The sequence below is a fragment of the Telopea speciosissima genome, chromosome 9, assembly GCF_018873765.1.
Source record: "Telopea speciosissima isolate NSW1024214 ecotype Mountain lineage chromosome 9, Tspe_v1, whole genome shotgun sequence".
NCBI classification, from domain to species: domain Eukaryota; kingdom Viridiplantae; phylum Streptophyta; class Magnoliopsida; order Proteales; family Proteaceae; genus Telopea; species Telopea speciosissima.
This window is the reverse complement of record NC_057924.1, coordinates 63835505-63853911: the sequence shown is the minus strand read 5'-3', so window position 1 is coordinate 63853911 and position 18407 is coordinate 63835505. Positions and strand designations below refer to the sequence as shown.

At 39.1% G+C, this 18407-nt stretch overlaps 1 protein-coding gene across 2 annotated transcripts in view; it reads right to left on the bottom strand.

Annotated features, from left to right (window-relative positions):
• Positions 1–12052, bottom strand: part of LOC122639708 (transcription initiation factor TFIID subunit 11-like) — a 29801-nt gene extending 17749 nt beyond the window's left edge. The window contains exon 1 of one of the 2 annotated variants that reach the window (XM_043832619.1): positions 11989–12052. The gene's annotated coding sequence lies outside the window, so the exon portion shown is untranslated. Of the gene's footprint in view, positions 1–11651; positions 11754–11988 lie in introns of those variants that run through there. The other variant, XM_043832620.1, reaches the window with a different exon arrangement.
• Positions 12053–18407: the final 6355 nt, after the last annotated feature.

Genomic DNA, 18407 nt, shown 5'->3' with positions numbered 1-18407 from the left:
GACGACCATACCGGCGATATCTACTTAGACCATCACCGAGAACTGTGACGTGGGATCTGCTAAGACCATCACCGAGATCAGCAACGAACGGCAACGACCTGTGACGAACGGCGACAACGATATCTTCTTTTTTCACAGGTTATTTATGTAAGATGTAACCCTCCATCAATATTAAGATTTTAATTTGAATCAGTAGAAGCATGTTTTCATCATGGTTGCTGGTTGCTCTTGTTGGAGACCACTTGGCTGATCGCTTGATTCCTTCCCCTCTTAGTCCTCTGTCAGTTTGAAGCTGGTATTTTCCTTCCAGGTGTATTCTTCCTTGTTCTCTCTCTTATCCCTCATATTTCTTCTTGTTTCTTCTTGTTTCAAAGCAAATGGATCCCCTGTTTTTTTTGCTAGTTTTCAGCTACCTTAATCCTTTCATATCTAACAGACTAGTATTCTGTTTGCTTCCATTTTTGGTTTGTTGACCTCTCCTCTTATATATCTGGCTTTAGTTGTGTGTTTATTCAGCTGTTTTTTATTTTTTTACAGAAAAAAGACCTGCTCTGTTTCCTGAAATTTCTACAACTCACCCATCGATCTAGCCATGTTGCTTTGGAAATCTATTTTCTGGTTTGGGAATCACTTTGGAAATCTATTTTCTGGTTTCGGAATCACTTTCTAGGCTTGGGGGATCCTATTGCTGAAGCCCTATTCTGATCTCTTTCAATTCCAGGAAGTTACAGCTTACCTTATGGAACTAGTTTGCAGTTCCCACTGTTCAATTGTGAGGTTGAAGGAGAACTATTCCTTATTACACATACGACATAATAGGTATTGATTTATAATCTTAGAAGAGGGCAAAGTTGGAATTTCCCATTGAGTATTAACAGGATATTAGAAGAGGGCAAAGTTGGTATTTAAAATGTATTATTTAACACCGTCCACTCAAGGGGTGTAGCTGTATAATTTAAAAAATGGGGTTGCTCTGTATTTTATATAAACCTCTGGGGGTGGCACTGTAATTTTCCCTAAAGTTCATGATTTACCATATAAACTAGAACTACACATTTCAATCGATTAAAATCAATTTAACCAAAATTAACTTATCTTGCTGATGAAAAGTAATTGAGTTCATCAGAACTAAGGTTATCGAAATACTTGATTAGATATAATGTGGAAGTCAGTTAAAATCAGTTACGGTACCACTAGAACTACGATGGAAATAAGAAAATGTTTTCAAATGAGTATAAATTACGTGTGTAAAGATAAATCTAACACCAAACATTAATTGAATAGAACACGCATACTCCTAAGAAATAAGAAAATGTTTTCAACAATTAGAAAATCTTAAGGTTTTATTTTCCTTCAAAAAATAAGAAAATGTTTTCACCAACAAGAATTACGGTGAAAATCGGTTAAAATCAATTTTGTAATTTACACATATGGGAATTTCTTGCCCTAGCCGCCTACAGATCTCACACTAGTCGCCACATTCTCATACATATCCTTAATTACATCTATATATTTATTCGACACCCCTCTCTTCGCAAGAACATGCCGGATTAAATCTCTAGGGACTCTGTTATAGGCTTTCTCAAGGTCAATAAAAACCATATGGAGGTTCTTCTTGCTAGCTCTACATTTTTCCATGAGCATCCTCAATAAGTAGATAGCTTCAGTCGTGGATCTACCTAGCATAAAAACAAATTGATTCTTGGAGATGAGTCTCTCTTCTTAGACAAGTTTCAATAACCTTCTCCCAAAGTATTTCATAGTATGGCTCATTAGCTTTATGCTTCTATAGTTATTGTAGCTCTGGACATCACCCTCATGTATGTAAATCGGAACTACAATACTTCTCCACTAATCATTTGGCATATTCCTTGTAATCATAATCTTGTTAAATAACTTGGTTAACTAATAAACCCACAAGATCCTAGGGCCTTCCACACTTACTTCTATTGGGGTCTCATCTGGGCCTGGTGTCTTGCCTACTTTCATCTTTCTTAAGGCTTCTTTCACTTTTGCCACACCAACCTTTCGTACATATCTATGATGTATGGTGTCTTGATGACTAATGTAGTTAACCGAATCAATCATATTCGAACGCTCGGGCGGAGCGATGAGCACTGGCTGGTGTGCAATAAGGAAATAAAGTTGCACCTTCCCTCACAAGGCGTATTTTGGGGAACTGGCAAGTGCTTGATCCCACAATATTTGCTTCGTTTCCTATGAAGATTCAAATGTCTGGCATAGAAAACTTGGACATATAAATATCAAACTAATTCAATCAATAGCATCCAAAGAACTTGTCCAAAACCTACCTAAACTAAAATTTGACAAAAATCATTTTCGTGTTGCATGCCAAAAGGGTAAACAAGTTAGAGTTTCTCACAAATCAAAGAACATAGTTTCAACTATTAAACCACTTGAACTTCTTCATTTAAATCTCTTTGGTCCTATCCCAACTCCAAGCTTGAGTGATAAAATATATACTTTTGTCATTGTAGATGATAACTCTAGATACACTTGGACCTCATTTCTTAGACATAAAAATGAGGCCTTTAATGAATTCTCAAATCTTTGTACGAAAATCCAAAACCAAAAGGGCTATTAGGTCACTACAATAAGAAGTGATCATGGTGGTGAGTTTGACAACTCAAACCAATTTGGGAAATTCTGTGATGATGAAGGCATCACTCACAATTTCTCAGCTCCTAGAACTCCTCAATCTAATAGGGTTGTTGAAAGGAAAAATAGATCTCTTCAAGAGACTGCCCAGAGTATGCTTAATGAATATTCTCTACCTAAGCATTTTTAGGCTGCAGTTGTAAATACTGTATGCTATGTCTTAAATCAAGTCTTGATTCAAAGAATCTTATCAAAACCACATTACTGTACTTTGAAAAGAAACCTAAAGTTGATTACTTTCAAATTTTTGGATGTAAATGCTTCATTTTGAATACTAAAGGCTCCAAAGGAAAATTTGATGAAAAATCATATGAAGGTATTTTTCTTGGGTACTCTAGCAATAGCAGTGCTTATAAGGTATTCAATAAAAAGACCTTAGTAGTAAAAGAGTCTACAAACATCATATTTGATGTTTCTCCTCCAAAAGAAAAAATACAGACCATTAGTTGATGATGAGGAGGATATTATATCCGAAATCACAAAAAGAGTTACGACCACTTCTTTAAAAGAAGATGATATTTCTTCTCTAGAAACATCTACAGAAAACTCATTAGAGCTACCTAAGGAAATTAGACCCGTATCAAACTATCCATTAGAACAAATTATTGGAGACTTAGAATCAGGTGTTCAAACTAGGTCCAAACTTCAAAACACTTATAATTTTGCTACCTTCCTATCCATGATAGAACCTAAAAACATAAAAGAAGCTCTGTTGGATAATGATTGGACTTTGGCGATGCAAGAAGAACTCCATCAGTTTGAAAGAAATGATGTATGAGAACTTGTACCAAAACTCAAAAACAAATCCATCATTTGAACTAAATGGGTTTTCAGAAATAAACTTGATGAAAATGAAATTGTTGTTAGAAATAAAGCAAGACTAGTGACACAAAGATATAATCAGCAAGATGGAATCGATTTTGATGAAAAATATGCCCCTGTTGCTAGATTAGAAGCCATTAAAATGCTCCTGACATTTGCTTGCCCTAAAAATTTCAAACTTTATCAAATAGATGTGAAAAGTGTTTTCTTAAATGGTTTCATTGAAGAAGAAGTGTATGTCTCTCAACCACAAGGGTTTGAAAACTCTTCTCACTCTGATCATGTTTTTAAACTAAAGAAAGCATTGTATGGACTTAAACAAGTACCAAGAGCTTGGTATGACAAGTTAAAGACATTTCTGATTGGAAGTGTATATACTATTATTAAGATAAACACTACATTATTTGTTAAACATAAAGGTTCAAAATTAATTACAGTACAGATATATGTAGATGATATCATTTTTGGCGTTACTGATGAATCTTTATGCATTGAATTTAATAACTGCATGAAAAATGAGTTTGAAATGAGTTTAATGGGGGAACTAAACTTTTTTTTTGGACTACTAATTAAATAAACTGAAAATAGGATTTTTATAACATCAAAATATATCAAACTGTTAAAGAAATTTGATATTAATTCTCAAAAAGCCTCTAACACTCCCATGAGTACCTCAATAAGTCTCTCAAAAGATGAGAATGGAACTCCTATTGATCCTACTCGTTATCGAGGTATGATTGGAAGTTTGTTATATTTAATTGCAAGCAGACCTGACATCATGTTTAATGTTTGTGCATGTGCTAGATTTCAGGTTAGCCCTATGCAATCACACTTTAGTACAGTTAAAAGAATATTCAAATATTTGAAAGGAACTATCAATATAGTACTGTGGTACCCTATGCACAAATGGAACTTGCCACTTTCTTGGATCATATCTCATTTCTTGGTTTAGTAAGAAACAAAACTGTGTGGCACTCTCCACTACCGAGGCTGAATACATTGCAGCTGGAAGGTGTTGTGCCCAAATTCTTTGGATGCGTCAGACTCTTCATGATTATGGAATATCATTCAATCCTTCCAAAATCCTTTGTGACAATAACAGTGCCATCAATCTGAGCAAAAACCCCATTCTTCACTCAAGAGCAAAGCACATAGATATTCGCCATCATTTTCTTCGAGACACTATCCAAAAGGGTGAAGTAGTCCTTGAGCATATTGAGACTGAAAAGCAAGTCGCTAACACCTTCACCAAACCCTTGTCCAAAGAACGATTTTGTACTCTTCGACGTGAATTGGGTATGTGCAAACCCTTTGAATGAGTCAAAATTCCTTTAACCAACCCAACTTGGCCTTTCGAACAAATTCTGGGCCGGACCAGCTTAAAACACAGGTTTTAGGTCATCTGGTCGACCGGATTGCAGATAGAATGGTTTTTAAACCAATCTGAGGGTCATTTGGCTCATTCCAATCTCACCCAAACCCATTTCTCTCCTCTCCAAAAACCCTCTCTTGAGTTTCTAGGGCAAAATCTTCCAAAATCCTTTAAGATTATTACTCTATTGGTGATCCAAACTCACTTTCACCATCAAATCTTCAAGATTTTCCCTATCTACTCCAAAACCCTTTCTAAAACCCTCATTCCCAAAACCCTTGCTCTCACATGGCTTCCAAAGGAGAATCTTCAAAGAATAGGAAGACATTTGCTTCAAAGAAGCAGGATTCCTTTGATGGGAACTTGTTCATCTCAAAAGAAGCTTCAATCTGGTGGAAAGAATATCAACTCAAGAAACTCATCAACGAGAGATTAGTAAGTGTTACCCAACTCAATGACATTCTTCCTTGTGAAATTAGCAATTTCTTTGAAATGTTGAGTTGGATTCCATTCTCTATCCCCAAAAGAAAGCCTACACTAGACTTGTCCAACTCTTCTATTGCAACCTTAAAGTTGTAGGTGTTGAAGGTGACTACACCATCACCTCTCTAGTTAAGGGCAAATATATCTCTTTTGATACGGTGGAACTTGCACAAATGATTGGAGTTGATGACTCTGGAGAACGCAAGTATCTCAGAACCAAAACCTCTCCAAATGATTTCATGAATATTCATGAGGCTTATTATGGTGCTAAAAAATCTTCGAAAATTATTTAGGTGAACCCAAGGGCCTTACTACTATTCATCTTGGAGATGTTCCTAGGGTTGTAAACTTAATTCTCACTTACAACATACTCCCTACCGATGGGCATAAAGATGCCATCACTCGATTCCAAGCCTATCTCATTTGGTGCATTGCCAACACCCATCAAATCTGCCTTCCCTACATCATCATGAAAACCATGGAATTGGCTGCTGAAAGGGGCCTTCCCTATAGTCGTCTCTTGACTATAATCTTCAAGCATTTTGAAGTTGACCTCACTGATGAAGTCCCAGCCACCAATCCAAGTGCCATTAATGCTTCCACTTTGAAGAAGATGGCAATTCCTACTGGTGCATCTGATCCTCCTCCTCCCCGTCAAAAAAGGTGCAAACAAGCCTCAACATCCATAGTTGAAAGCGACGACGACGATGATGATGATGCAAGTGAAGATGAAGATTATGTGACAAGGGCAGAATTTGCTGCATATCAAGAAAAGCTCGACACTCACCTCCAGGGGTTTGATGATCAATTTGCTGCACTTCGTGGAGACAACCAGGAGATCATGATCCAACTGCGGATGCTTATTCAGCATTTTCACCTATCCACATCTCCTGCAGATGATTAGTTTGTTAAGTTTTATTTCCTTTTTAAGACAATTTGGGTTGTAATGTAAAACAGTAACTTTACTTATGCTTAATATGTTTTTAATCTTTGAGACACCTTAAGTGATGCATATCTCTAGGGGGAGAGTGCTCATGACTCTATGGTTCAAATTCTTATGACTATGTGGTTGACTATATGCTTATGGGGTGCAATACTTTAATTTCTCTGCTCGAGTTCATTCTCTATTTTCTGCTTATCATTATATTACAGGGGGAGCTTTCTCTACTCCTTTTTGTTGTTGACAAAAGGGGAAGAAGATATTCAAATGATTTGGATCATGACTTGTGAATTTCTAGTGAATGCACATAATTGTTTTAATCAATATATTGCATTATATCTTGTTGCATTGCTCTATGTTATTACCAAATCATATGTTTGTCATCATAAAAAAAGGGGAGATTGTTGGGGAAGCCTTTCTTATCTCCATAATTGTTTTGATGACAACAAACATATTGGACAAGGTCTTGTATGTCAATATGTCAATAGGTTTGATGATGAAATCAATAAGTCAAAAATTTAGGAGACATAGCACAAAGTAAAGATATTCAGGACAAAGCCTTGAAGATCAAGATATCGAAGGCATGCGAAGCTTCTCAAGCAAAGAAGATCTTGAAAAGTCTTTTGAAGATTGAATAACATCATTTGAAGAGAAGTCAAGACCTGCATCAAGATGCTCGTGTGCACATACATAGATACAGACATTGCATACTTGTAAATACATTTGCAAAATATAAATGAAAGTGCACATGCATCATTTAGAGACCTTAAGAAGTTATAATTGAACCCCTTCTGACCTTAGAATAAGTTGGAAACAATTGGAGAAAACCCTGGAGAAGTCCCCACAATCAAACTGTCAGAGTCAAGCCAAGACAGGGATCCGGACCGTGAACTGGTCGACTGAATCACAGGGTATACATCGACCGGGTGCAAATAGAAGCATCATGGATACGTTCCCAAAAATGATCTGATTGACCAAATCAAGTGGGACGATTATCCGGTCGACCGGACTCCAACCAGATGCCAGTTTTGCCCTCCAACAGTTAGTTTTTAATGGCTAGTTTTCCAACGACTATGATCTGGTCGACCGGATGGGTTAAAAATAGATCTGTTAGAACACATTTTGCACATGCTCTAAAGACCATTAATGAGCCTATAAATAGAGAACATTTTAGACCTTTTTACCTATCCACTACAATTCAAAGTACAACTTTTGTGAAAGGTGAAAAGTCATTTTATGTTCTAATCATTGAAGTCAAATTTTCTACATCAAGATTATTCGAAGGTTAACTTCAAAGCTCAAAGACCTTTACCTGCTTGCATTTTAAAGAGAAGTCTTAAAGAAGGTCATCATCATAAAGCATTCATTCTTCATCATTTGACACTTACAAGGAGTACATGTCACACTCCTTGCCTAGGTAATCCTTACCATTATTCTTTTGTATTTGTTTATGTTTTTGAGTTAACAAAGCATTATTGCATTAGCCTAGACTGTACTTCGACATTGCAAGGATCCTCTTATCCTTAAAAGATTCGGATTCTCTTATCCTTACAAGATTGGGATCCTCTTATCCCGAGAAAAAGATTGTAAAAGTATTCTTCCCACCTACTGTATTGAAAGGAAGACACTAGTGAAATTCTCTCAAGGTTGAGAGGAGTGGATGTAGGCTTGGTTAACCGAACCACTATAATTCTTGTGTGTCCTCTATCTGAGCATTTGTCTTTCTTTATCTTATCTTAATTCAAGAAAAATTCAAAAAGGACAATAATTCACTAGTGATAACCTATTCACCTCCCTCTAGGTTATCCTACAATTGGTATCAGAGAAGGTGGTAGCGAGTTAAAGTCTCCCTGAGTGCAACATACTGCGAAGCAGACTGTATTTGCGAGTGGTCCCTGAGCATGCATTGGGGGGGATTATTAGGGAATCCAACACCCACCCAGATCCCGACTCGGGCGGAAAGATGCACACTGGCTGGTGTGCAATAAGAAAATAAAGTTGCACCTTCCTTCACAAAGCGTCTTTTGGGGGATTAGCAAGCGCTTGATCCTACACTATCTCCATTTAGAAGTTCATAAATATAGTCATCCCATCTCCTCACAGTGTACTCTTCCATCCTCCCCTTTTATACATCTCACTTGTTCAAAATCTCTACTCTTCCTTTCTCTCAGCTTAGCTATTTTATAAATAGCTTTTTCCCCTCCCTTTGTGCTTAGATTAATATAGAGCTCCTCCTATTTCCTCGCCCTAGACATCCCCAACACCTTCTTAGCCTCGTTTCTAGCCTCATTGTACTTCTTTTTATCTTCTGTTTCATTAGTCCGTTGCCAAATCATAAAACTCTCTTTCTCGATTTTGATGGCTACTTGGACCTCCTCATTCCACCACCAAGTCTCCCTAGGGGACTGACGCCTACCCTTTGCTTCCCCTAGAACCTCTTTGGCAACCCGCTTAAATCACATCCTCATCTCATTCCACATCACATTAGTGTCTCCCTCACAGTCCCACTTTCCTTGATTGACCACATTTTCAGTAAATGTGCCTAGGGACTCACCTTTTAGTCTCCTCCATCTTATCTTAGGGTACAGATGTTCCCTCCTCTTACACTTCTGTGCACTGAGGCACATATCTAGGACAACCTGTCTATGTTGGGTAGTTAGATTCTCCCCAGTAATAACCTTACAATCCTTCTGTCAACCATTCTAGTTAGGAAGAAGTCTATTTGACTGGTATGCATCCCACTTTTGTAGGTAACTAAAAGTTACACAACATTCCTCTCTTTTTTTCAAAGAAAGTGTTCACAATAGATAGGTCATAAGCTACCGCAAAGTCTAGGATTGAGGTCCTCCCCTCATTCCTTTCCCCAACCCCGAAGCCTCCATGGGCACCTTCATAGCCTCTACAATCGCTCCCAACATGGCCATTCAGGCCACCTCCTATAATAATCGCTTCATCATGACCAAAAATCTATACTAAATCATCCATGTGGCCCCAAAATTGGCGCTTACTACTGCCATCCAATCCTATCTATGGTGCGAAAGCGCAAACAATATTCACAACCTCATTCTCCAATACCAGTTTAATGGATATAATCTTGTGACCTCCACTACATCTTTCTTTAGATCGTTATCCACTATTATCCCCACTCCGTTTACATTACTTTGATCTCCCAAATACCAAAGTTTGAAGTTGTCCAACACTTTAGCTTTGTTATCCTTCCATCCAGTCTCTTGTATACAAACTATATTAATCCTTCATCTCTTCATAACATCTATCAACTCCATGCTCTTGCCAATTAAGGATCTAATGTTACAGGAAGCTAATCTAATCCTACATTTCTAGGCTGACATAATTCCTCTCACTACCCTTTGCCTACTTATCACCACATCCGAGTGTCGATGCGGCACGTCACTTACGGGGGACGCCCTAGCCAAATAAGAACGAGAAGACATGATAAAAAGAAAAAGAACAAGAAATCAAAACTCAAGAGGATCCATGCACAAAGGTGATTGGCTTAATAAATAAAGTGTCGGCTGCCTACCTGATGCACCATTATATAAAACTATAAAATATAGTAGATAAGAATACAAAGATACAAACAAGTACTTAATTAATTCAAACAAAGCAAGATATTGGGGTGGTACAACAACGCATGAAACTAAACAAATAAATAAATGAATAGAACTAAACAAATAATGTTGGAATGCATAAACATGTGATCTAAATACAAGAATAAATATCTCGGAACTTCCTACACTACAAGCAAATAAACTGCAAAGTGATTAAGCAATAGACTAAGCCAAATATATTAAGCAAGTAAAGAGATAATTAACTGTGGAAATGTACGAAATAATGTCAATATGAAGTATACGTGAAGTGTAAGTGTGAGTATAGGAATAAAGTGATTGTGGAAGTGAAAGTGGGGGTTTGAGTGAAGGTGTAGTGTAGGTGTATCAATAAGTACAAAAGTTCAAGAGATATCCCTTACTACTCAGGGTGATCCAAAGCCAGCAGCCTAACACCAACAATGTCAACAGAGTAATGCAGAGCGGCGGGGAGTCAATGACGTTGGGAAGTGTGAATCTATTTACCCTTCTCACACTTCTCAGGGTGCAAAAACAGAATGAGATGGTCTGAGTTGGGTATCGATTCCAAGGGAAAGGAGGGGGTACTGGTTTGGTTCTATAAGAACTTTTGTGGAGGGAACATCAGCAGGGCAGAAGGGGAGAGAGAGCCAGTGGGAGGGGAAAGCTAGGGTAGTAGAGCTAAAATCGATGGGGAGTCGTGTGAGGATAGAGAGAAGACAGGGGGATGAGTTGGGGTTCAGGCGGTGAGAGTCAATGGAATAGTGGTGTGGAATAATCTGGGGTTTGGGTTCTGGTAGTGAGAGACGATGGGTAGGAAATGGAGGAGAGTGAGGTCAGAGAGAGTCGTGTGGAATAATCTTGGATTTGGGTTTTGGTAGTGAGAGGTGATGGTTAGGAAATGGGAGGGAGTGAGGTCAGACAGAGACTCGTTTGAGGTCTGAGAGAAAATGCTTGTGGAATAATCTGTGATTTGGGTTCTCGTGGAAAGACGATGGGTAGGAAATAGGTGGGGTGAGTTTGGGTTCTGGGGGTGAGAGGAAATGCCGTGTGGGATAATCTGGGGTATGGGTTCTGGTAGTGAGAGACGCTGGGTAGATGAAATGGATGGGAGTGAGGTCAAAGAAAGAGTCGAGTGAGGTCCGAGATCCAGTGAAGTCAGAGATAGAGTCGAGTGAGAGAGGGTTCAGAGGTGAGAACAGAGAAAATCAGGCGGAGAGAGTGGATGGGTTTGGGTTCTGGTAGTGAAAGACGATAGGTAGAGGAAATCTGGCGGTGGGTTGGGCGAATTCTAGGGAAGGTGGGGGGAGGGTTTACTTACCTGTGAGAGACTTGGCCGACAGCCGCTGCCTGAGGAGGCGGGGATGGAGAGTCGACCGTTGGCCAGCTTGAGAGCTTGAGAGGTTTCTAGGTACTGAGAAAACCTGGAATAGAATTGGTGTGTTGGCTAAGATTTTTGTTTGATAACAAGAGCGATTTCCTTCATAACACCTGTCTGAAACACAAAGGCATGCGCGTGCGTTCTTTTGTTTTAAGTCTGCCTGTTATACACTTCAGAGGTATGTAAAAGAACGAACATTTGACAACCAATCGGAAATCTTCCTCACAGCCATGGTTCATAAAGAAGAAGAAAAAAAATTTAAGTTCATCAAAAAAAATTCTAAAACTGAAACAACCACCAAGATCCCAAAAAAATATGTGCTATAGTAAAATATAAAATCCATAGGCAAAAAAATAATTCTAAATTCTCCAAACAGGAACCCAAGATCACCGTTGAATCAAATCATTTTTTCCAGGTTCATGGGTGAATTTAAGGAGGTTCCCTACTTCCCGTGAATCAGATTTGCACAGCTTGCTTTTTTTGCTTAACCAGGTTTTCTTTGTTAGGCTTTTCGTTCCCTTCCTGTTTTACTAGTTTTTTGGTTTCTCAAATGCACTTTAAGAATCCAGGCTTCTCAGTTGTAGATTTGGAGCTTGGAATTTCGATTCTTTATAGACAAATAGAGAGTGAGAGAGAGAGGACCTTCCTGAGGTTGAGCCGAGTTGCCAAATTCAAAGACTCAAATTCTTTGAGGCAACGAGAAGGAATGATTCAGGTCGTCACTCACCACTTGAGCCGAATGGACCGTACGCCATGGAGTGCTCGGGCATCGCCATAGTTGAATCATAGTATCACCAGAGGGACGGCCCTAGGGTTTGGGTGAGGGGAGGGAGGGAGCAGAGAGAGCGCAAACGGTCCAACTCAAACCTCAAAAGTCAAAATAATAAGGGTAATCAATCGGGGATATGTTACACCCCGAATTTTAATCCGAAATATTCGGATTATTTCACAGAAGGTTACAAATTTTTCTTTGAATTTTAAAATGGGAAAATTTCATCCCATTTCGTTGTACTTTGCTCCAATTACAACTTCCTCTTCTCTATTTTTCAATTATTACACTCGGACCCCTTTTGGCTTGCGGTGTTAGTGTAATCTTAGTTATGGTTTGGAAAACACTATTTTACCCATGCACTAAATCATCATAAATACAATTACAATGCTACCCATTTGTGAAGGCAATGACATGTGAGGGAGTGCCATGTGTCCTCCACCCCATTCCTCTTTAGGGAGAAGAGAGAGGTGAATTAAATGTTGGGAGTTACCACCTAGAGGAGGGTCTAGGACCCGAATTGGAAATGTAATGATTCCTATGCAATGCCCTTTGGGGACTAATCGGTCCATTGGTTTAGGTATGGATTAAGTTACGGTTTGGGGAAGATATTAGGAAGCGTTTGGTTCGATTGTTTTGAAGAATTAGATTATGATTCTGGACCAGGTTTTCTAAAATCAGGTTCTTGTGAATTCGTAATTTTGAAATTTAACTGTTTGGTTACCTGATTCTGTTAAATGATTCTTCATGAATAACTGTTTGGTTATCCTACTTCTGTATCTTGATTCTTTCTGAAAGACTGTTTGGTTACCCTAAGTCTGTCAGGTGGATTCTTCTGAATCTATATGAATAACCGTTTAGTTACCCTGAGTCTGTGACTTTGATTTATCCTAAATCTATCTAAATAACTGTTTGGTTACCCTGTGTCTTGTAGTTGGATTCATCTTAAATCTACCATATGCAAAAGGATATTGACAACATTATTAATTGTCAAGTAATAAAAAAGACAAATCTCCATCTCTTGGTGGTGTCAGTTACTAATGGCCAGGTGCTAAATTCAAATCTCTATGTTGCTCACTTTCTAGCTAATAAAGCTTCAAATTTAAAAACAAAAAAATATGATCCTGTAAATCACTAAAAACGTCCCAAATGCCCTATTTAATTAATTGGTTTCAATGTCTTAGTCAGTAGCATTCACATGAAAATTAAATTCAATTACATAAATAAAATCCATGAAATGAAATTTTGTTTAACAATTCCAAGGGAATGCATTGAAGGATAGAAATATTGATGCCCTTATCATCTTCTTTTCCCACTTCCCACACTTCTTTACTTGTTCAGGTCAAGTTTTTTAACAGCTTCAAGGACATGTTCCAACGTTTTTGTATGATGCTCAGAACTTCTAATTGTTGAATCGATGAATCCCTACAGATAGTCCGTAGTTGGAATTGGTGGTTGTATGGTGAAGTTTAGACCCATGGATGTATTCACTATTTGCTCGTTTGAAGAAGAAGATTCTCCCTTATCTATAAATTGAAACATTCCACAACCAGCAGATTTGTTTTCCTATAAGAAATATGAAAAAACATAATTTTGTTAAATAATCAATCCAAATATGATTCTTTTCAAGAATTTGACTTGACAAACGAAATAACTAACAAACAAATAAACAATATTTACCGGGATGGATTGCGGGCAACACCAAAAATCTCGCCCTGTATTTACTCCTTTAGTACACCTTCTAACCTTCTAACCTTGCACTGTCCTTCTAACCCACCCCTTGCTGCCCCTACACACACCCACACACTCACACTCACCCCACCCCATGCTGCCCCTATACACAGTCACACACTCACACTCACCCCCACCCCAAGCTGCCCCTATACACACTGACACACTCACACTCACCCCATGCTGCCCCTATACAGACTCACACTCACCCACCCCTTGCTGTCCCCACACACACTGACACACTCACACTCACCCCCACCCCATACAGACACAGAGGGTGCTAGCTCTCCAATACCGATGGGTATAGAGAATGAAAGACTCAACGAACCCAAGAAAATAAAAATAAAAAAATGAAGAGGGTTTTCATTTTCACACCCCTGTTTCCCACCATGGTTCCTTCTTCTTCTCTCTTTTTCCCTCTCTGTGTCTGAAGTTAGTTTCTTACAGTAAAAGACAGAGAAGAAATTAAATTATATTACTTGGCTTGGCCAATATAACATGCTTTGGAAAAGAAAGTAAAGTACAAGAAATGGTAATAGTAAAAAAGTATAAGTGTGAGTTTTACAAACATACAAGAAGGTTTGGTTGCATGGTTAGTATACATAATGTAAAGAAATAATATACAATGATAAGAATGAACATTGCATGGGGAAACTAATCCTAAATACGCAGACTCTAGACTAGGATGCATAGATGGTGTTAATCAAGACTTAGGAGCATGGAGAAACACATATATGATACGACACATGAAACATGGACAGGTGAATACGTATGAGAGATGGATTCAATAATATCAAGACATCATGATATGCAAGCATGCAAACCTAAGCTAGTAAGAAAAGAGGACACATAAAAAAAGAGATGTGGGACATACAATCACATAAGGGACTCATTAATTATATACAAGTAGGGGGAGTCTTAGATTACAAGGGATGGGGATTATAGATATAAGAGAATATAAAAAGCTAAAGATAGAAGAAAACAAGGGATTGTGTGATCACCATTTAGATAAATGGGTCACATGCCTCAAAAGAGATACAAAACATGTATGAGAAAAGAAACAAGGCAAATGATAAATTCGACAAAAAGACTAATGAAAAGAGGTTTACCTAGTTAAGAGTAGCTTAAACTCGACTAAAAGTGGAGGCTTCCCTTTTGTGACTTAGGGAGAGATGTTCGAAGATGATATCGCTAATAGTTCGTGCTGCTCTGTTTCTCCCTTGGACAACACTTCGTCTACCATACTTGAAGATCACTTGATGTGAGATAACTTGCTAAGGTAGGACTTAGAGAATGTCCAAGGATTCGGGAATTCGAATCGGGGATCCTCCTCAACGTGAGAGGGATGTATATATAGTTGTAGAGGGAGGTGTGCACTCCCAAATGCGTTTTAGGATGCTGGTTTGATCTAGATCGTCAATGAAGCATTGGAATGCATGGGTATCTTTACATCGACGGTGGGTGTTTGGTCAAAGTTATAGACAATGGGATGTGGGCAAGTGATTTATTGCCAAAGGGGGAGTTGTCTGAGGCCTAAGAGAGCCAAAATTGCATCCAAGTTGCCAAATATAACCTTAGGCGGGAAAGAAATTGAAATCGGAGCTAAACATGGTGGCAAGTTCAAGCTTCCCGGATTTGCGCAGGGTCGACAGTGAGATGGGGTCAAATCAACATCGAGGAGGGGGAAGGTCGACATCGAGCTGCTGTTGATGAACAACTATCGACATCAATGGAGATGCTTTGAATGTTAGTATGAATATTTTGAATGTCAATATAAGATAGACATTATAAGGGTTTTGCTCGACATTAAAGAGATTGGTCGATGTTGACTCAGGGTCTTTGGATGTTGACCCTAATTCGGATGTCGACAGGATGGGTTTAGGGCTATTTGGGCTAGTTTGTGTTAAGCCAAGTTGGTTCCAAATAAGTCTAGGTCAGGGCTAGTCTTTCTATGGGATCTTGGAGTGCTATAGAGTTTGGTTTTGGCCTCTACTAGGGATTTACTGGGGTGAACAATCTGTGGACGGATTCGGGCAGTGCACACTTACTCTACATCTACAGATACATTGACTCTATGCCTTGGAAGATGTTCATCATCTTCACGGGAAGCCTTCGGGGGGAATGACATAATGGGTGTCTACATCTTTTCTTCATCTTCAACCTAAAACACCCAAAATATTTGTTGGGAGGGGATACTGAACAAAACTAGCAAGCTCCAAGTATCTCCTTCAAACTCTGGTGAAAACATATGCAAACATATGCAACGCTCCTATCAATTACATCCCTATGGACCAAATCCAAGGGTTAAAAGTGGTTGTTCATCTTAAGCATGGGAACATGCATGAGATCAAGTCGAGTGAAATGCTTCTCGTTGCTTCTAATGCATCACATGAGAACATTAAGTTGCTCTTACCTCCAGAGGGTTGGGTCCTTGGCGAGAGAATCTGGTTTGGAATGGAAGAGACAGAAGCTCAGATTGATCCTTTGTTACCTAATCAGGTCCAGAAGAAGAAGGTTTAGGAAACGGTTCAGCCTCGTCTCAAGGCCGATGAGTCTTGCATTGCAGTTCTTGAGGTTGATCAGGGTCAGGGGTTGCATCCTATTTGGACCATTGCAGGTGTGATCGGGTGTCCAACTCTCAAGAATGCTCGCATTTTCTGATGTAGTCTAGACCATTAACTGGGATTTTCAATTTTATATGGTTATAGGGAAAACTAAATCTCAGTTGCCTAGAGCTAACCTGAATGGATGGTTTTTCTGGTACTGATTTGGTTGATGAACCCTTTCAATTGACGTAATTTCCATCCCCCCATTTATGTTGGAAATGAAAATTTTGTCACCTATATTTGTAGATTCAATAATTTGTTGATGAAATTGCTACTGAGATTCATTAGATAGTATAAATAGAATATGATTCAATCAAACCATGCCTTAGAAGATCACTTTGAGTAGGTCAACTGACTTGTAGCCCAGTTCAGTGTCACCTGTGACCGTGACATTCACTTGGCAAACCATCCTGCCATCCTCACAAATGGTTCCTAGTCATGCGCTTCTACAAATGCGTCATCTCCGCCATCAAGTTCGACACAGTGAACCTCCTCATCCTCATGTTGCTCTTTTTTTTCTTCAGGTCTCTTCATCTTCGCTTGATATTGAAGTAGTGCCTAATCATGGGAACTCCCATGTTGTTCCTTTCTCTCGCCGCAATACTATTCAGGTTGTGGGAGTTGGTTTCATAATCAGCAATGTGAGGCTAGGAGGAAGAAGAAGAATATTATTCAAGTCTTAAGGGTAAAAGGGTCATGCTACATTCACCCAAGGTTATTTTGAGAATTAAAATTGTCATTCCTTACCCACATCATGAGGCTATGTGGCAAAGTATAGGGGAAGGGGAAGAAATTTTCCCTTTAAATCCAAAGGACGATTTTTCTAAGTTGACAATGACGATATTCGATCACAGGCAATATACGACCTCATAATCGTGTTTTCCCTACTTGGGCCACGTTTGGTTCCACTCATGTTTCTTGATTCTGTTATTTCTTGTTCTGCAGAATTAATTTGAGAGCGAAATTATATTTGAAAAATTCAGTTCAATTCCTTGCTCACATGGGTTGAACCAATGCAAAACATCTACAAGAATAAAAAATCAAAGAACATTTTAAAGATGCTCTTTACAATCAGATTGAAAACAGGGGAACGAATCCTAACTTATTTCCTTTGATCCCGATAAAACACCCCAACCCTTCCACACCTTTTCTACCTGCAACTCATCCCAGCCCCCTCTCTACTCCACATCTCTTGCTCCACCATTCCTTGCATGGAGAAGGCCCAAGACCCACCACCGCCCCTGCAAGGCCCCATCCCTTGCTGTCATTTGAGCCCAACACATCAAGCACCCACCCCTGGTCACATCTCGCACCCAAAAAATGGCCACCGCTGCTGCAACCACATCTCTAGTCCCGCCACCATCCCTACACTAGTATATACCCCATCCTTGCCACAAGTTGCTGCAATCGTATACCTCCTGCAAATCATGCTCCTTCGCACCAACCACCACCCACCTTCTCTACAAGCCCAACACCACCCATTGCCAAAGCCTGGCAACACTCCCGTGTTACCCCCGTGCGCACCTAAAACACTCTTTCGTCCATTGTTAATTGTGCGGGTATTTAATAAACCCTTCCACAACACTCCCATGTAACCCCCTGCACACATGCTTCTCAGAACTGTTAGAATAAATCGATCCGAATAGGGACAAAATCCCAAAAGCCAGGATCTCCATAGGGCGTTCAAGAACACAATCAAATAAATAATAGAAAATAGGGATAGAACCACTGACCTTGTTTTGCATCAATAGTGATGATGATTGTAGCGGAAAATAAAGAACAAAGATCTAGGTGCTTCCCCTCTATTCCCAAAGTAACTGGCCTGATGAGAATACCGTATGCGCAGGGGCGATGAACACTGAATATCTCCCTCTCTTTCCAGAATACACTCTTCAATAGTGATTGAGAATAATTAGTTGTTATGGGTAGAGGGGGGACCTTGCTCTCCTTATATAGTAATCCCTATAGGGTCTGACTCATCACAGTCCCAATATGAATCTATCTGGCCCACACTAAGTCAGTCCACATTAGACTTCTAAT